The sequence below is a fragment of the Sturnira hondurensis genome, unplaced genomic scaffold (genome assembly GCF_014824575.4).
Source record: "Sturnira hondurensis isolate 20B ecotype Veracruz unplaced genomic scaffold, ASM1482457v3 Scaffold0020642, whole genome shotgun sequence".
Lineage (NCBI taxonomy): Eukaryota > Metazoa > Chordata > Mammalia > Chiroptera > Phyllostomidae > Sturnira > Sturnira hondurensis.
In genome coordinates this window covers 996142-1018763 of record NW_028093273.1, presented here as the reverse complement: position 1 = coordinate 1018763, position 22622 = coordinate 996142, and positions in this window count along the sequence as shown.

The following is a 22622-nucleotide window of genomic DNA, read 5'->3' as shown; positions in this document are numbered from 1 at the left end:
GGTGCTGGCAGATTTGGCTCCTTGTGGAAACCTACTTTCTGGCTGCCTTCTCACTGTGAGTGACGTTTTCTGAGGTTCTCTGTGTGCAGAGGAAGCTCTGGTGTCTCTTCCTTTTCTTGTAGCTAATCCCATCACTGGGGAGTCTATTCCCACTACCTTATCCAAACCAGTTACTTCCCCAAGACCCATCTCTAGGTACCATCACTTTGGGGATTAAGGCTTTAATTTACAAATTTGGGGGAACACAATCATTCAGTCCATAAAAAATGGATGATATGAAAGGTATTTTAATGATCATTTTAATTATTTATGATTTTGCCTTACACACTAACTTTAGAACCTAAACCCCTTTTAAGATGATATATAGATTTATTTCTCCATTTACTAGAGGAATTTAGGCAAGTCATTTCAATTCTCTGAGCTACAGTGTTATCTGAAATTGTCACAGTTCATAATAATTCCACTTTTCATTGTCTCTTAGGGTTATTTGAATATCCAATAAGATAAAATATATGCGAGTAGTTTTTACACATTTAAGTCATATAAAATAACTGTTTAAACAGTGCAAAGCATAGATATCTCTTTGAAATCACCAAATCCAATGATGAATTAAAAATTTAGTAATGGTTTGAATGAATTTTAAAAACTTTGTTTAGAGACCATATATAAGATCAGTCATGGGAAGGTCATCAAGGAACATGTATAAAGGACACGTGGACAAAGCCAAAGGGGTATAGGATCAGGGGTAGGAGGTGGGGATGGGTGGGGTGGGAGAGTACAATGGGGGGTGGGGAACGGAGACAACTGTACGATTGGAGACAATTTTGAACAAAATTTTTTTAAAGTCAGTCATATGTGTATGTATCAACAGACACACACACACGCACAACTATAAACTGTGAGGGAAAGGTTAAAGAGTTCTTCAGTGACAGATTGATTAAAGCTTGGGTTACTTCATTTTGGCTGGCAACTTCACTTATTCCTGTTGCAAGTTGCCGTCCTGCAGCTATAGTCCACCATCTGAAACCCTCTTCATTGTCTGGGTGTGTGTGAGAGCACAGACATTCAAGAGAAGTCGCAAGTGGGACTGCAAGTTGCCTCTGAGTGCACAGTTCTGAAATCTTAATATGCTACTTTTTTTTTCTCCATAAACAATACAAAGAAGTTGACAGATCTGAAAGGGGCTTATGTGAAAAGATAATTAAGAGCTTTAGAGAGTGTCAAGAGTCAATAGCTCAGCACTGTCAGCACTCCCGAGTGTTACAGGCTCTAATTAGATGGCGTGGAGGTGTAAGGCATGTTTGGCAGTTGATTGCTGCGTGATCTCCAACAGAAAAACAAAGAGCAGCCTCCATGAGCTATCAGGCAGAGCGGTGAACAGACATTCTGGAGTCAAACCTCTCACGGATCTCCATTTTCTCAGGTGGCATCGTTTGATGAAAACCTTTTTTTTTTTTTTTTTGCTTTCGATTGGCATCTTCTTGGGACTGTTCGCCTGCACCATCATTCCTTCAGTCCTCTTGGCTTTGGGCGGCAGATGTCCCTTCAGCTCTGTGAACTAGTGATCATGTCTGCCTCTGGACACGGCCTGCTCCACACACCTGTACCAACTTTGAACTCCAGAACGTTCAAACTGATGAACTACAGAGCTAGGTGCTCCCTGATAAAAGGACATTTTCCAGCGCACTCTGGAAACATGCAGGAGAGTCTCCATAAGTGGAGTCGAGAAGACAAAAGGCATTACAAGGCAAGATTCAGCTGCCCTTAACACTGAAAAAATTGGGGGAACAATAACCATATGAGGTTCAGAATTAAATAACAAACAAACCAGTGATTGGAAAATATGTATTTGGAAGTACAAAAATGTTCTAATTTTCCTCATTAAAGTGATTTCAATGACTTAAAAAACACATAAAATCCTTCACAGATGTTACTGTTTTAGTGCTTTCAGTTGGCTGGTGCTTTGGGTACACTCAGCCCGTCTTGCTCTCTTGGTGTGCTTTTCAGTTCAGAGCAAAACATATCCTGATTCTACTGGCAAAACCCCACCCTCCTGGGTTGCACAATACTGTCAATATGACTGAGCCAAACTGGAAATTTCTAGGCGAAAACTCCTGGTCAGAAATTGACCCTAAAAGTGTCTTCTTATATAAAAGTATGAATTTAACTGAAAGAGTGAAATTTATAAGGGAAAAAAAAGGTTAAAATAAAATTCAATTTAATTGAAAGACTGCATTTTACTCAATAATATTTAAGTAATATATGGGAATATAATGACATACATCGAATACATATGAAACTAGAGTACACATTACTCAAAGTTGGCTTGAAGTCAGCCTGCATGCCCTTAAAATATAACGAACTCTTAAATGGCTGAGAATATATGTCTTGCCTCAGAATTCTGTGATTAATAATTTTTTTATACAGACCTGCTAATTTGTAAAAATTTCCTTCAAATCTTGTTAAAGTTATAAAACGTTCAGATGAAGTTGAAGTCCTCACCAATATTGTCCCAAAGATAATTACTTTCATAAATTTAAAATAATTTACATACATTTCTGTATATCTGACTAGTAATATAGCATTATTATGTTGTGAAGTTATATAAATGGTATCAAATAAAACATGCCATTGTGTAATTTGTCTCTTTATTTCTTGATTTTTTAAAATTTAATTTATTTTTAGAGAAAGGGGAAGGGAAGGAGAATGAGGAGAGAAACATCAGTCTGTAGTTGCCTCTCATGTGCCCTCTACTGGGGACCTGGCCTAAACCCAGGCATTTGCTTTGACTGGGAATCGAACCAGTGACCTTTTGGTTCACAGGCTGGCACTTAATACACTAAGCCACACCAGCAAGAGTAATTTATATTTGCAAATTTAATTCTATGTTGTCTAAAGTCTGTCCATGTTGATATATATCTGGTTCTTGTCTTTTAACTACTCTATATTATTTCATTTTGTCATTGACGACAATAAACCTGAAAAGGTAGTTTGAACTTCTTGGTGGAGGTCCTCTAGTGCCATATTAAAGACTTTGGACTTCATCTGTGACTGATAAGGGAGAAAATGAAGGACCATAAAATGTTTTAAAGCAGAGGTGTCAAACTCATTTTCACCCGGGGCCACATCAGCCTTGCAGTTGCCTTCAAAGGGCCAAATGTAGTTTTAGGACTGTACAAATATAGCTACTCCTTAACAGTTGAGTGAGAGCTCAGCACTGCCGCCAGTTAGAAACAAGGTGCTAGGCCGGATAAAACAAGGTGGAGGGCTGGATTCGGCCCATGGACTTTGTGTTTGCCACCTGTGTTTTAAAGCCTTAAATGGCATGAAAAGACCTGAGAATTAGAAGACGAGTGTGAGGACAATATGGAAAGTACATCGGTGAGGAAAGACATGGTGGGACTACAGGTTAAGACTGCAATTTAGAGCATGAAGTAACCTTGTAAGATGTAACAATGGCCCTTGTGGATTAAAATTCAGGTAGTTTCCAGTTTTTCTCTTAAAAAAAACCCAATTTGAGTGAACATTCATGTATGTATGTCTACATGAGAGGGAGTTTCCCTAAGTATTTGCACAATGTGAATTATACCCGTTTTAGCCAATTTTCCATGTTGATGTAACACTTAGAGTTTTTTGGCTCCCAGAGAACAAAGAGACGAAAATTAACTTGATAATGTTATTAGACGTAACCCAGGAACGGTATCTGAATTCAATTCTATTGAAATTAAATATTGTATAACTTTCTTAAGTAGTTTTCCATAGTTTATTATTATACTTAGGTTATTTTTATTAAGTGATATATTTATCAGTGAATTATTATTGTATTTCTAGAGCTCAATAGCTACTAAAATCCTGAGGAAATTAAAAAATCAGTGTCTACAAGTCCTTTATGAAACTAGCCTTAGGACCCAATTACCCTCAACTACGCAAATTTCTCAACTGGCCAGAGTATCCAGTAGGCTTTTTACTTCATTTTTGTTGAAAGGGTTAGAGGGTACATTTAGGAAGGAGGCAAACATATTAAAAATGGATGGCATATAGTTGTTTTTGTAACCCTCTCACCTGTTCCCAATCAGACTCAAAAAAGTGTGTTAAGTTTTGCACCTGTTTTTAAGGACTGTTTGCCTCTTGTCTCATTTTCTCTCATTGAAATCTAACAATAAGTGTGATGTGACAGCTGAACTCAAATGTGAGCATTAGACAGATTATGATCAGGTCGTGATGCATTGCTTTAGATCTAACCCTCTTCTAGAAGGAGACCCTAAAAGCCATCTCTTTACTTGTAGCCTTGGATGGAGAGCTGGCTCAGGCCCACACTACATCTTAAAGGGTTATCATGTTCTTCTCTGAATGCGGCCTTAGCCTGGAGTCCCCCAAAGCCCTCCACTCTAATCTACTTTCTATAATTACTGTCCCCACATTCATTCTTCACCTACTTAGACCTTTTCATGCCATTTAATGCTTTAAAACATTCTCTAATCCTCTACTTTCTTTCAACTAGTCACCACAGATAAAGTCCAAAGTATGACACTCGTGGACCTCCACAATCCAGTCCAAACTACCTTTCAGCCTCCTCATCATTCATTAGTTCCTACTTTTATAATTTGTGTTCTTGAACACTCATTGTGTCTCAACCATGCCCTCATCTTTTGCATTTCTTTGCCTTTGATATCTATTGCTGAAAATCTCTTAATGACACCACCTTTAAAAAATCTTGCTCAACAGTTTACATATTTTTTTTACTTCAGAGTTCAAGTAAAGAAGATAAACACTGTTTAAACACTTTAATAATCTATATGTTATTACCCCACAATTATTAGCATCAGTGCATGAATCTTACTCCTTCACAAAACTCTAAACTTCTGGGAAGCAAAGAAAATATTTCATTCACTCTCAGATCCCCTTAGAATACACCCATGCATGTAGTAAGTATTCATTTAATAGAATAGAAGCTGGATGAGAAAAAGGAGTTTTATCTCTTATTCATCTCTCAATCTCTTGCACTTAGAACAGCAATTGGCACATAAATGCTCAAAAATATTTTGTGATAATCAAGAGTAGGTAAATTATAATCTATGGGCCATACCCAATTCCATACCTGTTTTTATAAAGATTTATTGTAACATAGCCATTCCCACTGTTTTGTATATTGTTGATGGATGCTTTCTCTAGAACAGCAGAGTTGAGTAGTTACGATAGAGACTGTATGGCCCACAAAGGCTAAAATATTTATGATTTGGCCCTTTAAAGAATAAGGTTGCTGACAGGAAAAAAAGGAAACTGTGGTGTGTAGCAGGGAGATGCAAGATCAGAGAGCAGCGAAAAACGTTTCTAAAAATATTGAATTTAGTTATTACTCAGACTTGTCATTTCAAGAGATTGTCCTGCCCTCTATTTCTATCCACATGAAGATAGGCATAAATTCATTTATTGTCAGCTTTCCTACCATTACTTGATGGTGAGTGATGAAAGATAACTCAGACTGATATTTGGGATAGAACACACACATATAAACACATATACATATATACATATAAAGTGTATGTATTTGTTAATTGTAGATATCATTTTGGAAAATGCTCAGAATTAAAAATAAAAAAATATTATGCCCTAACAATACAACCCACTGCTTTAAAAATCACATGGATAATTTTATCTGATTGATTTTCAGAGTTCAGTCAAGAAATTTTGTATTGCAAGGTAACAACAATACACATATTCATTGCTAGCTGAACATCCAAGAATGAACTGCATATAATTGCAAGGTAACAATATTACAATTCCATTAGAAACAGTGGTACTTATTACATGCTAACTTGTGTTTATCCTGAAACTCCATCACCTGATGAATATGCAATTAACCTACTTATTACCACAGAAAACATCTCCTTAGAAATACAACACACCCACATAATTTTTAATCTGATCTTCAAAGGCTTTCTGTGAGACAAAATAATTTTTCCCAATAAGATATATTATTGGAAACAAAACTGCATGTAGCCAATTCACTACATCATCTGATTTATTTTAATTAGAGGTTAGCTGCTGAATGTGATTACAGTTATAATTATTACAATACCAGTCATCCACATTTCCATTAGCATTCTACTTGATAGTTAGCAATAAGCAGAAATAAAATATTAGGACTTTTAGGAGAAGAGATTACTAATTAGTACAATTCTCCACTGGCACAAGATAATTATTAATTATGATCATCATGGTAATTATTCACCAAGCTGAATTTCAGTGGGCTACCTGTGTGCAGACTCTCCCTGCACTGCATTCTAACAGCAGCAGCTTTCATATCTGCTCTGGAAATCCTGAAGCAATGTTTGTATTAAATACACAGCTGAATGCACACCAAATGGAAAGGCAGCTGCGAAGGCGCGGGGCTGGATCTCCATTCCATTAAAGGATCCGTTCTCTCTGTAGGACATCGCAAGGGGAGTATGTAAAAACATACACCTCAAGAAAGGTACCTCTACGCACACATATGCTATTTGGCCCCAGAGGATAAAATCGAACCCAAACTGGTTCTCTCAGCACTGACTCTTTTATTCTCCTCCTGAAAGTGCCATCCACATTCACACCAACACTATCCTAAAGAAAGAAAAAAAACAAAAGCAATTTGAGGATTTTGATCACTCAGGACTAATACTATGCAGATGAGTTAGAAAAAAATATCTACTGGCATTGTAATGTCCAACCTGCATCCACTTCACCACTGCAGTGCTAAAATAAAAGGCCATTATTAAGCACTATGCATATTGTTCTACATAAATGCGTTATATGAAACCATATTCTGCTCCAGTTTTTCTAACTGAAGTGAAAGATATTTGACAAGATTTAAAAGAAATAAATACCAGCTAGGACTTAGGAGAAAGACAATTTGCTGGAGTGGACAGCACTGTACTAGGATTCAGACACGAGTCAATGCTAGTCTGGACTCTGAACTTAGGTGGTTACTTTCTGAGGCAAGTGATTGAACTTTTCAGAGACTCAGGTTTTCTATTTGTACCTGGGAACAGCGACTCTTCTGCCTTGCATGGGAGGCTGTTGGTGGAGCCAAAGGAATAAGGTACATGAAATAATGTTTATAAGCAATACAATGTATACAAATATAAGGCCACTTTAAATAATTCAAAGGAACCCCGTTTAACTAGACTTTTGAATGTTTCTTAAGTAATTTAAGGGTTTTCTATATCAGCAAGTTTATGTTTTCACTTAGTAGAGAGAGGGAAAGATGCTGAAACTGATGAAAGTAGAATTTAGGTAAGAAATTAGAATTTCTTCCATCTCTGGATTGGGAAATGTTTAAGTAAATTATAAAACAAGATTTTATATTCTCATTTTTTGTACATTTAAACAGAAAGGGCAGAGGAGTGATGTTTTGTAAATAAAAAGTAGATAGGCCACCCTGGTCCAGGTTGCGGGGGATAGACCATAACAGCCTGTGATCACGTGCCTGGGGCCATCAGGAAGCACTTCCTTGTTGCGGTCACGACTCTGTAGTGACTGCACCTACCAGCATCTTGCTAACTCTAAATGGGGAAAAAATAAAGTAAATTCCGAATGACTTTTTTTTCATCGCTGCTCATGTTGTTTGCTGCCAATATCTGCCTCCATGCTTGGAAACATGAGTGAAGATTTGTCTTTTGGAAGAGCTCTATTTCTCGTGTTTGAATAACTGCTGCTCTAAAGACTGAGAAGACTAGGGGAGGACCACTATCCGATCCAGCAAGGGACGCATTTGCTCAACAAGGCAAAAATGTTTAGGAATTAAAAGAAAGTAATTTGTAATTGGCATTTATTATTACTTACCAATATTCCTTGAGTTGGGTCAGAAATACAGACAGACAGACATAACTCAAGTTGTCTTTCAGCATTAATGATTCTAAGTGTTTGAAAAGCCCAATTTATGTGAATATCAGTGCTGTTGAAGATTTATGAATATAATTGTCATTTTCTTGGTAATTTAATTCTGCTACAATGTTTTAAAAATATTCATCTTTAATCTAGGCCAAATTTCTGAAATCTGTGTCAGGAAGAAAATGGTGTAGTGCATTATTTCTGGCCTATGAAGTAATTATATTTAGCAGCGTTTCAGAGCATAACAACAATAATTTTAGCAGCTAGTTTACCTAAAATTATTTTATTCTAAAACCTGAAAGCCAAATCAAAGCATTTTCTTTGTCTACAAAAGTTAAATCAAAATAAATGATTTTTGTTAGTTTTAAGAGGGAAGATTAGGGTTCTTCGATGCTCAAGTATTTAGTAAGCTCCAAGGTAGTACAGGGGGGAGAAATACGCCTGTCACAGGAAAGGAAAAGAATTAAACAGCAGGATTTTTAAATGGTACTTCTTGACACCAGTGAATAACGAGAAAGCTAGCACCACTTTAACGTGCATGCCTACAACACAATAAGCAAATCTGACTCATCTGCCGGCCTGCTAGCTTTGTTTAGAATCAAAGGTGGAGGTGAGGGAATTTACGTAAATTAGGCCCTTCTAAGCTGGAATTTGGATTATCTAAAAAAAACAAGAAATGTTTCTAACTTTAGAAAGTTAAGAAGCGTTTTTGTTCCCACATCAACTCTGAGTAACGGTGGCTTCAAATTCTCACAATCACATTAAAAATATGATTTGGAAACCATGGCTCTGAAATTTCCACAGATTTTTCAAAGCTTTGAAGGCAACTGTGATCTGTACTTTCCTGCCTTTCTGGTCTTAACATGTGTGTGTATTGGGGATGGGAGTGGATTTTTGGATGAGATATTTAGTTCCTGTTTTCTATATTAAAGGAGTGTAATAAAGCAGATTAAGAAAGAAAACAGCCATTTGTCTGAAGTCAAGGTAATTGAGGCTCCATTGTATTTGTATTCATTCAGAATTCTTAGGGAGGTACAATATAGACACCCCGGAGTCATCCTGAGAACCTTTGTCTAGTACCCTCACATTGTGGGAATTTGTTTGATGTGGTGGGTGGGGGGTACTGCAGTCTAATTCATTGACTTTCTGGTTCCCTATCCTGACTGTTTCACACTACAGTGATCTGCACTGGACTTCAAGTCACTTAAAGTGTTCTAGGTGCTACATAACACTGCAGAGAGGAGAATGTTGCAAAATTGGCCAAAATATGAGAAGTTTAAGTTGGGATCCAACCAATTGTTGGGGAATCAGAGAGTAGGCTCCCTGGAGAAAGTTTGGTTTTAGGGAATGGCTGGAAGGCATCTGTGGAGATGAGGAGATGGAGATGATGATTCATTCATGCATTGCTAGTCATCCCTTCCCAGCTCCCATCCAGGCCACATGACCCAAACAGCTGGGGAACTTGTAGGTTTGTGAGACTGCATCAGCTCTCATGTGAGTGACAAATCGAGAGAGGAAGAGAATGGGCTGGCAGATTTCCATTCCCCTTGGAAACAGTGGTTAGTCAAAGGCTAGCAACAGAGCTCTGGGCTGTGGTTCTCAGGATTTGGAGAGAGCAGGTGTGGCTTCTGTCTACTTGTGGTCACAGGACTACCTGCTGATCTCCCTCATCCTGGAGAAGCTAAGCGGCAGGGGAATTCGTGATTTCTGTCCATCTGTGGAGCTGTGCATCAGTTTTGGCCACCAAGAAAACCAAGAAGCAGCCAGGCTGCCTCTTGCAATCTCCATGACTTAGCAGCTAAAACTTTATTGGGCCCACATGGAAATGCATGTCTCCCAGCATTCACACTACAGCCTGAGGGATTTTATGTAATACTAAAATGTCAAAATATTAAATATTTTACATTATTTTTACATTATTATCATTCGATTATTGTTAAATGAGGAAGTAGAATCCAGCCTGGCTATGCATTGAGTGACCTGTCTAGATACTTTAACATTAGGTAACATTTTTCCTGTGGAGCTTTACATGAGCTAGTTTGCAGCGGAGAATTGAAGAGGCGGTAGAGGGTAAGACAAATACAAGTCCCCCAAAGAATGTTAGAGTGGAGAATGGGCTTGTCTTAACTGGATGCAAAAGATTGGTGTGTCACTGGGGCCATGACATTGGAGGCAATGACCCCAGTGAATTTCATTTTGAAATGCAAAATATATCTTGTCACAGTGTAAATTAAAAAGTACCAGCAATTCACTTCAGATATGCCTTACAGAATGAGTCTGTATACATTGTTTAAACTATTTTACATTTTACTAAGTTTTGAACAGTAGTAGGATTAAGTACAGGTTCTATCATTTATAGATTTGTATTAGTAGGTTAATTTTAACAAATCTAAAAATACTTAGAGCCAAAAAACACCTTAAACTAATTATGAAAATTATAAAACAGGTTTCTTTCCATTTTTACTTATTTTTAAGTATGAGATATTATTTAATAAATATCTTAAAATTATCGCATATTAAGCAACATTAGTCATAGCTTTAGAAAGATTTCAAGAAGCAGTATTTTGAGTGAAAATATTTTTAAAATCTTTGCTCTGTAAAGGGTCAATTTAACCTTTTTTGAAATAATGCAATTCAAAAGGCACCCCATTTTTATTTTTGTTGTCCTCCAATTTACTCACTGAAATTGTCATGTTAGTTACTATATCTCAGAACATGTTGTTTCTAAAATCCTCCCAGGAGCAGGCGTGGCCCTGAAGTGTATCAAGCCTTAGGAGTAAAGTCTACTTTAACAATGATATAGATTCTCCACAAAGATGAATGACCCGTCATGCAGACCATCTTAATACTAGCCTATGAGAAAAGTCCTTCGCATCCTTAATATACATTATAAGAGACATTATTAGGGATAATGTACACTGTTAATAAATTGAAAGTTTTTAAAGAGGTAATAATCAGGTATAAGAAAATGAAAAAAAAATGCTACTGGGCCTATTGTGTTTCCACTTTGTTTCAGTTGCCAGAATGGCCTAAATAAGGTTTAATTCTTTGTTTGTAAATAATACATGAATTTATACTTTTAACATACCTACTTTATCATTACTTTCGAAGGTTTTCTGTCCTTTGATATTCTGTCTCACTTTTAATGATATTTCTATGTATGTATTATTTATCAGCATCACCTCATATCTCTTTTGAGATATGACTGGCTATAAACCATAAGTAGCTTATCTTAGCAAAGTCATCATGTAGTTGATGAAATTCATGCTGATGAAGAAACACTACAGGAGTAAATTTATGTGAGTGATTTTTCTTTTTTCTTTTTGTAATTTAAAAGTTCTCTGAAATGTTATTGAAATATATGCTTCCAAATTTTATAATATGAAAATATAAATATATAGGAATTAATTAATAACTTTTATATTAAGCTTATGATATAGCTATTTAGAATGACAGATGAAAGAAAGCCAGGTCTTCTCTTGGGGGATAAACATGTGTACTAAACAATACGTAAGTAAAATATTGTAAGACTTGAAGCTACAGAGAAAATTCCAACCAGATTGGATTTAGGAGCTCAAGATGCAGTTATCAGTAGAATGCTTGCTTACCTAAAAATACCTTTTGGAAATGTGTGAAGTCCTCAAAATATCATAATATATTCTGCAAATACCACAACTAATGTCTTATTTGGTAAACACTCTTAATTTTACAACATAACTTTTTGTTTCTCAACTTTTTATATTATCTAGTTATTTTTCAAGGATGCATGCTTGAAGACTTGTAAATCTGCTGGCACCACAACACAGCAAGAAATCAACAGCAGATGTCCAAGTTCATCTGGAGATGAATAAATTATAAAACTGGGAAATGAGTGACTTGTGTGAGAAAGCACATGTCACTTTGTAGATGTGCGCACATGTACTCATGGGGAGATACACTGAGACAGGGCCTCTGCTGGTGCTGTAGATCTGTGGAAACTTGGTGACAGGAGGATTCTTCAGTCTTTCACTTTAAAACTACTCAACCAGTTGGTGTCTGAGCTCCAGTTTTATTATTGAAATTTGACCTCAGGCAAACATTAAACTCATATGCTTTCATTCCTCATAATTATTTAAATCATACTTTTATTGGTTACAATGTGGAAGGGAAAAAATTTTGTAACAGAAATTCTCATCTCTTCCTCCTACAGATATGGTCACAAATACATCTCTGATGACATGTTCCACAGCTTTAGCATCTAGACTAATGTTTCATAACCTTTAATTTGCAAGGGAATTGCCCAGGGATCTTGTTCATATGAGTATTTTTATTCAGGGTACCTGGGTGGGGCTTGAGGTTCTGCATTTCTAGCAAGCTCCTAGGTGATGCTGGTGCTGCTAGATTTTGACCACACTGCAATCAACAGTTCATTATAAATGTTGTCTCTGGTCGCTTTGAAATTTTCTATATAAGTTATTTTGGAGCAAACCTAAGGCTTACAGTAGATTTAATTCCATGTGAAAATGTAATGGTATTAAAATGTAAAACATGACTATGTTCTAAGACCCTTAAACTTTCAAATAATTTGAATCTATCACTCTAGCCCATGTACTGACTTGACGATTAGTACATTTTTTTCCTTTGCCTCAAAATTTTAGCTCCTGGCTCACTATCAGTTTTCCCAGCACTACCTTTGCCATAAACCTGTTGATCTTCCTAATCCACTTAAATTGTTCCAGCCCTTGACTTCTATCATAACCCTATACTCTTGCGCCTCAGTCTCATCCTTGTATGTCAGTTTCAATCATCTCATTCCCTATCCACCACTTTTTGTTTTCCACTCACAACACTAGTTGGTTATTGCCCAAATCCTTCAGTATCAGGGGGACTTACCCTACATTTTTCTAACCCTTTCTTGCTCTTCTTTTCTCCTCATCAGTTTTAATTCATTGGTCTATCATATAATTACCCCCTTGCCTACTCTTATTGATTATGCTGGTTTGGCAAAGCCCTAATGTTGCTTGTGGTAGACTGATCGATGGTATCCAATGACATCAGGTCCTAATTCCAGGACCGAATATCGTAGTGCAAAGGAGTCTTGAGATGGGGAGATTTTCCTGCATTGTATGTGTGGCCCTAAACACAATTGCAAGTGTTTTTATAGGATGGAGACAGAGGTAGATTTGACACACAAGGCTGAGGACTATATGACGATGGAGGCAGAAAGGGATTTGAAGGTGCTGTGCTGCTAACTTGATTTTGGAAGAAGGGACAATGAGCCAAAGAATGCCTTTCTAGAATCTGGACAAAGTAAAGAAACAGATTCTCAACTGAAGGTGCCAGAGGGGGAAAGGCTTTACTGACACCTTCTTGTTTTTTCAGTCCAGTGAGACTTATCTCAGACTTCCGGTCTCCAAAACTGTAAGAGAATAAATTTGTGTTGTGCAAGCCACTACATTAGTGACAACTTATTATAGCAGCTATAGGAAAATAACACATTGCTTAAATAAACTCTCTGCCTATGCTGTGTTTATATTAAACATGGTAGGGGGAAATCACACAACCATGCTACTCAATATTACCTTAAATGAAAGTCTTCAAGTGAACCTATACCTCTGCCCGAAATCTTATTATATTAACCGTGCCTGCTCATATTCCTCCCTTATGTTAGATCTTTCATATCTTCTCCCTCCTCAACCTTTCAATGCTTTCAATCTATTCAAACTTGCAGCTGATGAGTAATTTCATTGAAAAAAACAAAAATAGAATCAATCAGAAATAAACCTGCTGAACTTCAGCAAGCTTCCACTACCTTCCTGTGTCTCTGGCCAGTCAACCATTCCCCATTACGGTAGATGAACTGTTCTCACAGGCTACAGCCAACATCTCCACTTTTATGACATCTCTTCTGCTTATTCGATCACATAATCTTTCAACTTCTGTACCAGACATGATTTTCTCTTTTGACTTGTCCATTGCCAGTAACCTAAAAACTCTATTACTATTTCCACTCCAACTATAGCCCCATTTATTGCCCCCATTTTACCATAAAACACATACAAATGTATCCATTCTTGTTGTCTTTATTTCTCCTCTCATTGTCTGTTTTAATTCTGCAGAAATGGACCTTTACCTCATCGTCCAATAAAAGTGCTTAGGAAATGTACCATGATTTTGTTATCTGTGCATCCCAAGGTAAATTCTTAATCCTTCCTTACTTGTCCTACCAGCGGCATTTGACCCAGTTGATCACTTTCTGCTCCCTGAAGCACTTTCTCCACTAGGCTTCCCGCACAAATACTCCTTGCTTTTTAGTTAATAGACTATGATTAGTTTCCCTTCTACCTCATCAATCAGACTCTCTCTCTGACCTCTTACCATTGGGCTGCCCATAGCCAAGTCTTCAGACCTCACCTCTATCAATAGCCACCCCTATTTATTTCTTCCAGTCTGACAGTTTTAGTGCCATCTCTATACTGATGACTCTCAGATTTACGTACCTACCTTAGCACTTCTCTTCTACACCCCAGACTTGTGTATTTAAATGCTTGCTCAGGATTTCTCCTTGGGCATGCAGTAAACACATGTAGCATGTTTATTGAAAGACTTGGTCTTCTTCAAATAAAACCCCTGCCCTTCTACAGTCTATCTAATCCCAGTAGATAGTTACCTCTACATGCCCCTTTTAGGCTGAAAACATGGAGTCATTCTCAATTCCTCTTTTTCTCACATACCACATTCACTGAGAGCAAATCTGAAAGCTCAGTCTTCAGATTTCTTTCTTTTGTTTTTCGAGAATCTGACCACCGGTCACTATAGTTCTGACTACAGTACTTACCACCAAGAGATCTCACCTGGATTATGGCTACATTCCCAGCTTCTTTTCTTTTCCAAAGTTTATTCAAGACACATCAACTGGAGTGATGTTTTTAAGAACCTGATACAGGTTATGTCACTCTTCTGCTTGAAATCCTTGATTCTGATTTTGTTGACACCATTTTAGCTGAACCAGCCTCCTCGTTGTCCGTGGATAACTACGGACACACTCACACTTCTGGGTCTGTGCACATGCTCTTCCATCTATATTCTTAGTCAGATATCCATATGGTCGGCTCTCTTAAGTGTTTCACAAATGTCACTTTCTTAGTGAGCCCTTCTCTGATAAGTCCATTTAAACGTATACCCTCTCCTTCTCCATTTTCTGTATTTTTGCAATAGTACTTAATCGCTATTGGGTAGAATATCCTTGTTTTACTTATTTATTGTTTTTTTATCTCCCCCTTACTAAAATACAAAATTATTGAGATTAAGTAATTTTGCTTTTTTTTTTGCTGTAACATCCCCACTGCATAGAACAGTATCTGATGTATAATAGAGAATCAACAAATAATTTTTGAATGAATAGATAAATGAATGAATAAGTGACTGAATGACATAAGCTAAAGCCACTGCCCTCAAAGGAGCCAGGTATGCAAACAGATGAGTCCTATGAGAGCAGAAAGAAGCAAGCCAGAAGAGTGTGCTACGTGTGCTCTGAAGGGGCAGTGGAGAGGTTGCATGGTATTTCAGGATAATGCAAACACTGAGAGTACGTTGAAGAGTTTGGGCTACTTTGTGAGAGTGTGCCATTGATTCTTTCCTGTATTTCTCTTGATATCTTTGAACAAGGAAACTTCCTTTTTCCTTGAGAAATCAAATCCAGGATTGAACAGATGTATGTTTAAATTTTATTTTCAGAAATAAATGGCTTTTGTGAAATTTCAAATATTATTGCCATATAAAGACCTCCAACTGTTTTCCTTTTGTGTGTGTTTTGGGGGTTGAAATGGGGGAATGTACTTAGAAGGGAGTACATAACATAACATGTTGAACATTCCCTCTTTTTTCTTTCTCCACCATTGTATATTGAAAAATTTTCAAACTATAGCAAAGTTGAAATGATAGTTTAATCAATAGTCACATTCACTTTATCTAGATTCATCAACTGTTAATATTTTGCCATATTCACTTACATAATATTTATCCCTATATGCTCTAATCTTATGAGACCACTGTCATAAATGTGGTTCATCATTAACCAAAAGATTATTATACAGTGCACGATTGTATTCATCTGACTCTGCATGCTTCCCTAAATCATGTGAAAGTTAAGTCATAAACAAATGTATCACCCCTATGTATTTTAATACATGTCTACTGATAATACATTGATTAATTTTATATATGAATATACATAGGTATTCATATATAAAATATTATTAATTCAATAATATTATCCAATATATACTCCTTCATAATTTCCATATGCCTGAAGAAAAATGTCATTTATAGCTACTTATTTCCAACCCAGGAATGCATCACCTTTTACCCGTTCTATTGATTATATTTGCTTTTAGTCTATTTTATTCTGGAACACTATTCACTCCACCACTTTTGTTATTTGCTTTTTTTTGACATTAACTTTTTTAAAGAGTCCAGGTAAGTTGCACTGTGGAGTGTCTTACATGCTGTATTTGTTTGTTCCCTCATGTTTAGATTCATATAAATGATTCGGGAAAGAAAACTCTTTGTCCAATATATACTTCTTACTACTTCACAACAGAGACATATCATGTCAGGTTGTCTCACTATTGGTGTTTCTAAGTTTTATCACTTGGTTAAGGTTGTGATAACCATATTTCTTCGTTGTAATTGTATGTGTTTGGCTTAGTAATTAATAACTAGTCTGTGGCATAAGAGTATCCTTCCTGAAAAAAGTCTTTCTGAAAAACCTATATGTTGATAAAAGCAACTGTAAAATCCTGCAACTATAAGTAATATGATGGTTATATGAGTTGAGGAATGGGGGTACTTCCTGATGTTGGGTACTCTATTTGTGTACTGAATTGACTCTTATTATTTAGGGTGACTATTATTTTAAGTACCTTTTTACCCTAGCCAGTCTTGTGGAAATCCAAGCTGTAGAAAAACAGAGCAATCTTAGAAGCAAGAAACAATGGCATCGCCTTGACACTCAGAGACATCTGTGCTAGATTGCTTGAGTTTAGAATAAAGCCACGACTCATTCATGCCCTACTCATCCTGAGCCAATGAGGTATTATGGAGTATCGTGAAAATTTGCATGCAGTTTAACCAAAGTCCATGTAGCCAGAGAGTGTAGGGTCACGAGAAAATGATTTGATTTACCATATTCCACAGATATTAGAAAGTTAGATTTTGGAAAATACTCTTTCTAGAAAATAAGCCAGGTGGTGAGAGACAAATACCATATGATCTCACCTTTAACAGGAACCTAATCAACCAAACAAACAAGCAAGCAAAGTATAACCAAAGACACTGAAATAGAGAACAGGCTGACAGTGACCAGAGGGGAGAGGGGAGGGAATTCCAGGAGAAAAGGGGAAGGGTTTGCAGGAACAAGTATAAAGGACACATGGACAACAACTAGAGGGGGTTGGAAATGGGAGGGTGGTGGGGAGGGCTGGGTGGGTGGGTTGGGATGGGAGTAAAAGACAGAAAACTGTACTTGAACAACAATTAAAACAAAATTTTTTTGAAAAGTAAAAATTGAGAACAGAAGGATGACATGACACTTTACATCACCCAGGATTAATAACCATTAATATTTTGTAATATTTGCATCAGGCCTATTTCAACAAAAGAAATATTTATGCTTTTACTGTTAAAATATATAGCAACATTACAGGAAGCAAAAGAAATAACCCATAATAATTTTATCTAGTTTCAAAAGCACTCATGTTCTTACGTGCATAGTGTCCTCACCATTCAGACAATGTGATTGGGGGAGCTGACTCGGACAGTGAGTGAGCTCTGGGTTTTTATTATTACTTCTTTTTCTTTTTCTTTATTTTTTTGCCCAGAAAACAGAGATAATGATGGTTTGATGACAGGTTGTTACAAAAATTAAATGAGATAGTGTGTTTGACAAGCACAGCACAATGCTTGGGTGTGTGCTAGGAAGTGTTCCAGGAATATGTTCCACTAATATTACCATTTTTATTATGTAAAAGTACACTCCTTGTTACAAAGCTGGAAAACTAGTGAACATAATTTTGAGAAGATCTGAATTTTTTTTCTGTTTCAAGCATAGTTTTATGTTTAGTTGCCCGAGCAGTAATTTGACATTTTTTTGGTCTTCATTTGGCCTATTGAACAGATAATTAGTTTCAGACTGAACTGCAGAGTTACAGCTTATCACATTCACACGTGGTGACGCACATCATTCCATGTTTGCATTTTTTATGGTGACATCAACAATGGCTATTTTTTATATCTGTGGAAATATCAATAGGACTAATTCTGTTTTCAAAAAACAAGCTATTAAGAGTTACTAATTTTTAAAATGTATAGAAAATTGGTGTTTATTTCTTACAATGTACAAGAAGGAATCAAACCAAAGTTGGACAGTGCAGTTTACTATGTGTTCGAAGGAGGATGATATTTTGAATTCTCTTAGTAGTGACTACTCTTTTAAGCAAAACACTGCTTAGGGACTTGTGACAGGTCCAGAAACTTGTATTCTGAGTGGATTATAGTAACCAAAGTGAATGCAGGGTGTGTTTGTTCTGAATTAGCTTTTTTGGAAGTGTCTGAGTATATGCAGATGAAGGAGAACATACAGGCAGAGGAGCCCCAGGGCCTGTGAGACAGGTTGTCCACAGCCACCACCTCTGCCAGCACGTCCAGGTAGAGTCAGAAATACGGGAAGCGGGTCTTTGCTCAGCTGAACTCCCAGAACTGGGCAGGACAAATACATAGATTTTTTTTTACCTCCACCTCCTGTTTCTTGCTCTCCGTTTCTGACTCATGCCTAAAGATATCAGTACTTAAGCAAATTAAGATACAGACATCAAGGCTGACATCTGAACATTGTTATCTCCACCAGGAATCAAAAGCCAGATGACATCATTGGTGTGGCTGCACTCAGATCGCATTCAACCTCATCTCCTGATGTCATCAGAAGGTGTCGGAACTCTAGGGTGATTATTCCCTAGCTAGGTATATCAGGGAAGAGGCATATGAGTTACTCCTCCAATTATCTTGCACATGGATGACTTATGCAGACACTGATGGTGGGATGTGCCAATGTACCCAGATGACGCTGACGAGGCGGTTGGTTGGCGCGCTCCAGAAATGCCCTCTGACTGCTACCGAGACACTCCCAGTGGATGGATGTGTGGGGTGTGAACATGATTGACAAAAATGGCGATTTTTTAACATCAAAAATATTTCCCGAACACAAATACTTGTGATTAATGGAAGAAACTTCCTGTGTGGGAAGTGTTAGGGTCAAGACCATTATTATGAGTAACTTGGGATATATATGGTATCCCAAGCATATGGTATCCCTATTGTGTATGTGGTAAACACACTCAGAGGTAGTTAAAGAAACTATTGAAGGCAGCAAGTGATACAGTGACCCCTACCTAAGTAGGGAGTAACTTGGAAATTTGGGGTTTAGCTTTGAAAATCTATTTGTTTTTTGTTAGTGCTGGGTGGTTTAGGGCCTTGAAAACTCCCAGCAGGCCAACTAGCAAAATCTGTGACATTGTATCAACCAGCTTTTGCTAGATAACAGACCACCCTAAACTTTAATCACGTAAGACAACAATGTCCAATTATCTGGCTCATGATTTGTGGGTCAGTGATTTCTGCCAGGCCTCACTGCCTGGGTCTTCTCTTGGGACCAGGACTTTCCCATTATATCTATGGTCAGCTGCTGGGTTAGCTGAGGTTGGCTGCCTGGGATGGTCTTTAGCTGCTATTGTCAATCAAGTCCTCCACAGTTTCTCATCCTCTTGCAGAGTAGTAGGTCAGGCTTGTTCACAAGGTGGGTGGGCAAGTTTCCAAGAGAGAGAAAGAGGAAATGTACAGGGTGTCTAAAGGCCTGTGCTCAGAACCTGCGCAACTGGACTTCTGCCACCTCTTACTCACCAAAGCAAATCTCAAGGCTGGCCTAGTTTCAGGATGGGAAGCCCTCCAAAGCTACATTGTGAAGACTGTGATATAAGGAGTGGGATACTGCTCTTATTTTGGTCAAGAGGCTACCAAAGACTCCTTCAAGTGACTGAGATTTAGTTTGGTAAATCCTGGGCTCTTTCCAGCTGTATTCAAAACATAACCATCCTTTGGAGATGTCTTCTACTTGTCTTCTAGGAATAAAGAAATACCAATGGCCCAATATTGATTTCTTACAAAACCCATTAATGAGTGCAGAAGACCTGTCCTTTGAGGTAATATGAACCAATTCCATGAGTTAGATGTGTGAAACAATTAAGGGTTTAGGATGGGCCAGGAATTTGGAAAGGTCAAGAACAGCAATGAAATTGCAGCTGAAGCTAGCTAGTGTTCTTTGCCAGCAGAGGGGAGCCAAGCCAGTGGCTTATCCTTGATGTGATCAAGGATAAGAGGCTGGACAGTGCTGTGCATGATTTTCTTTTGAATCTGTACAAAATGCTTCATGTTTATTCTTTTATATTTAATTTTGCCTGTGAGCTAACTAAAATAAATAGCAGTGAAGTGTAATGTTTCGAAATAATCCCAGTTTTCAAGTGTTCTTGAAGTAGAGAAGCAAGTTGGTTCTATGTGATTTTTTCACTGACTTAACACTTATTGTTTATGCTGACTAAAACAGTTCTCTTTGATTGATACTTGGCTTGATATCCTTTTAAATTATTAAAGATTGGAGGCATTCATTAACTGGGAGATTAAAAGACTTGGTAGACACAGTTAATTAGTAAAGGCCCAAGAAGGGACATGAAATGCATTTTATCTAAAGCTTTTTAAAAAATATATTTTATTGATTATGCCATTACAGTTGTCCTATTTCTCCCCCTTCATTCCCCTCCATCCTGCACACCCACTCCCCCACCATTCCCCCCTTTAGTTTATGTCCCTGTGTCACACGTTCTTTAGATTCTATATTTCCTATACTATTCTTGCCCTCTCAGTGTCTATTTTCTACCTACCATCTATGCTACTTATTCTCTGTACCTCCTCCCCCCTTCTCCTCCTCCCACTCCCCTGTTTCTAAGCCTCCATGTGATCTCCATTTCTAGGTTTCTGCTCCCGATCTAGCTGTCCTCTTAGTTTGCTTTTGTTTTAGGTGTGGTTGTTAATAACTGTGAGTTTGCTGTTCTTTCACTGTTTGTATTTTTTATCTTCTTTTTCTTACATAAGTCCCTTTAACATTTCATATAATAAGGGCTTGGTGATGATGAACTCCTTGAACTTGACCTTATCTGAGAAGCACTTTATCTGCCCTTCCATTCTAAATGAAAGTTTTGCTGGATAAAGCAATCTTGGCTGTAGGTCTTTGGATTTCATGACTTGAAATGCTTCTTTCCAGCCCCTTCTTGCCTATAAGGTCTCTTTTGAGAAATCTGCTGACAGTCTGATGAGAACTCCTTTGTAGGTGACTGTCCCCTTGTCTCTTGCTGCTTCTAGGATTCTCTCCATTTTAATCTTGGCTAATGTAATTATGATGTGCCTTGGTGTGTTCCTCCTTGGGTCCAACTTCTTTGGGACTCTTTGAGCTTCCTGGACTTTCTGGAAGTCTATTTCCTTTATCAGATTGGGGAAGTTCTCCTTCATTATTTTTTCAAATAAGTTTTCTACTTGTTGCTCTTCTTCTTCCCCTTCTGGTACCCCTATAATTCAGATGTTGGAACGTTTAAAGATGTCCTGGAGGTTCCTAAGCCCTTCCTCATTTTTTTTTTTGAATTCTTGTTTCTTCATTGTTTTCTGTTTGGTCATTTTTTTCTTCCTTCTGGTCCACTCCCTTGATTTGAGTCCCAGTTTCCTTTCCATCACTATTGGTTCCCTGTGCATTTCCCTTCATTTCAATTAGTTTAGCCTTCATTTGTTCCTCTAATTTGTGACTAAAATCAACCAGGCTTTAATGGATTGTTAAAGTAAATAAGTAGTTTAGTGATAACCAGTCAGAGATAATCAACTCAGTGAAACTTCGGGGAAGTTATCTGAATCTAGATTTGAAGGGTTTATAAGTAACCACAGTTAGAGACTTCCAGGTCCTTATTTCTTTAACTTTAGACCAGTGGGGTGCTAATTGGTCAAGAAATTGGGTCCAAGCTCTAGACCTAATAAAGAGTAGAGGAAGGCAGCTGACGTGTCTTTGTTGGGGAAGGTCTGCCTTGCTGTCAGAAGTTGGAGTGAATTCTTTGGTGGCACATTGTGATTTAAAGGCTGTCATGAATCATTCAAGAGGCAAAGCTCTGAGGAGGCGTATTTTCAACTTCCTCACTTCCTGAACTTTTCAACCTCTCAACTGCTCCTTTAACTTCCAAATCATGGGCAGTGTATTATTTTTGCCTGCTTACTAAGAGGGGATATTGGTTGTTGACACAGCCACTGCTGGCTGGTGAGATTAGTAACACGATACAGAGATTTTCACCACTTAAAAGTCACTGGTTCAACATGGCTCAGATAGGTAATGACTTCAAGTTATTCTGACCTGACAGCTGTTTAGAGGCCCATTTGAAGTGAACTATTTCTCAGTTCGCCTCCAGACAGGGGACATGTTGCTGCTAGGATTGCAAAATGTCATCTCTGCTGGAATCCTACGTAGCAGCAAGGCTCAGTGTTGAGTCATCGTCAAGAAGGCTAAGCAAACATGTTCCCTAGAATTAGGAACATTTGGCTGGCTTTTGTGTGAAGGTTTTGAGCCCTGTGGAAAAAATAACATCGAATTAGTTTCTGTCCCAAGTTAAAGTCACTCTACTTACAAGTTTAAT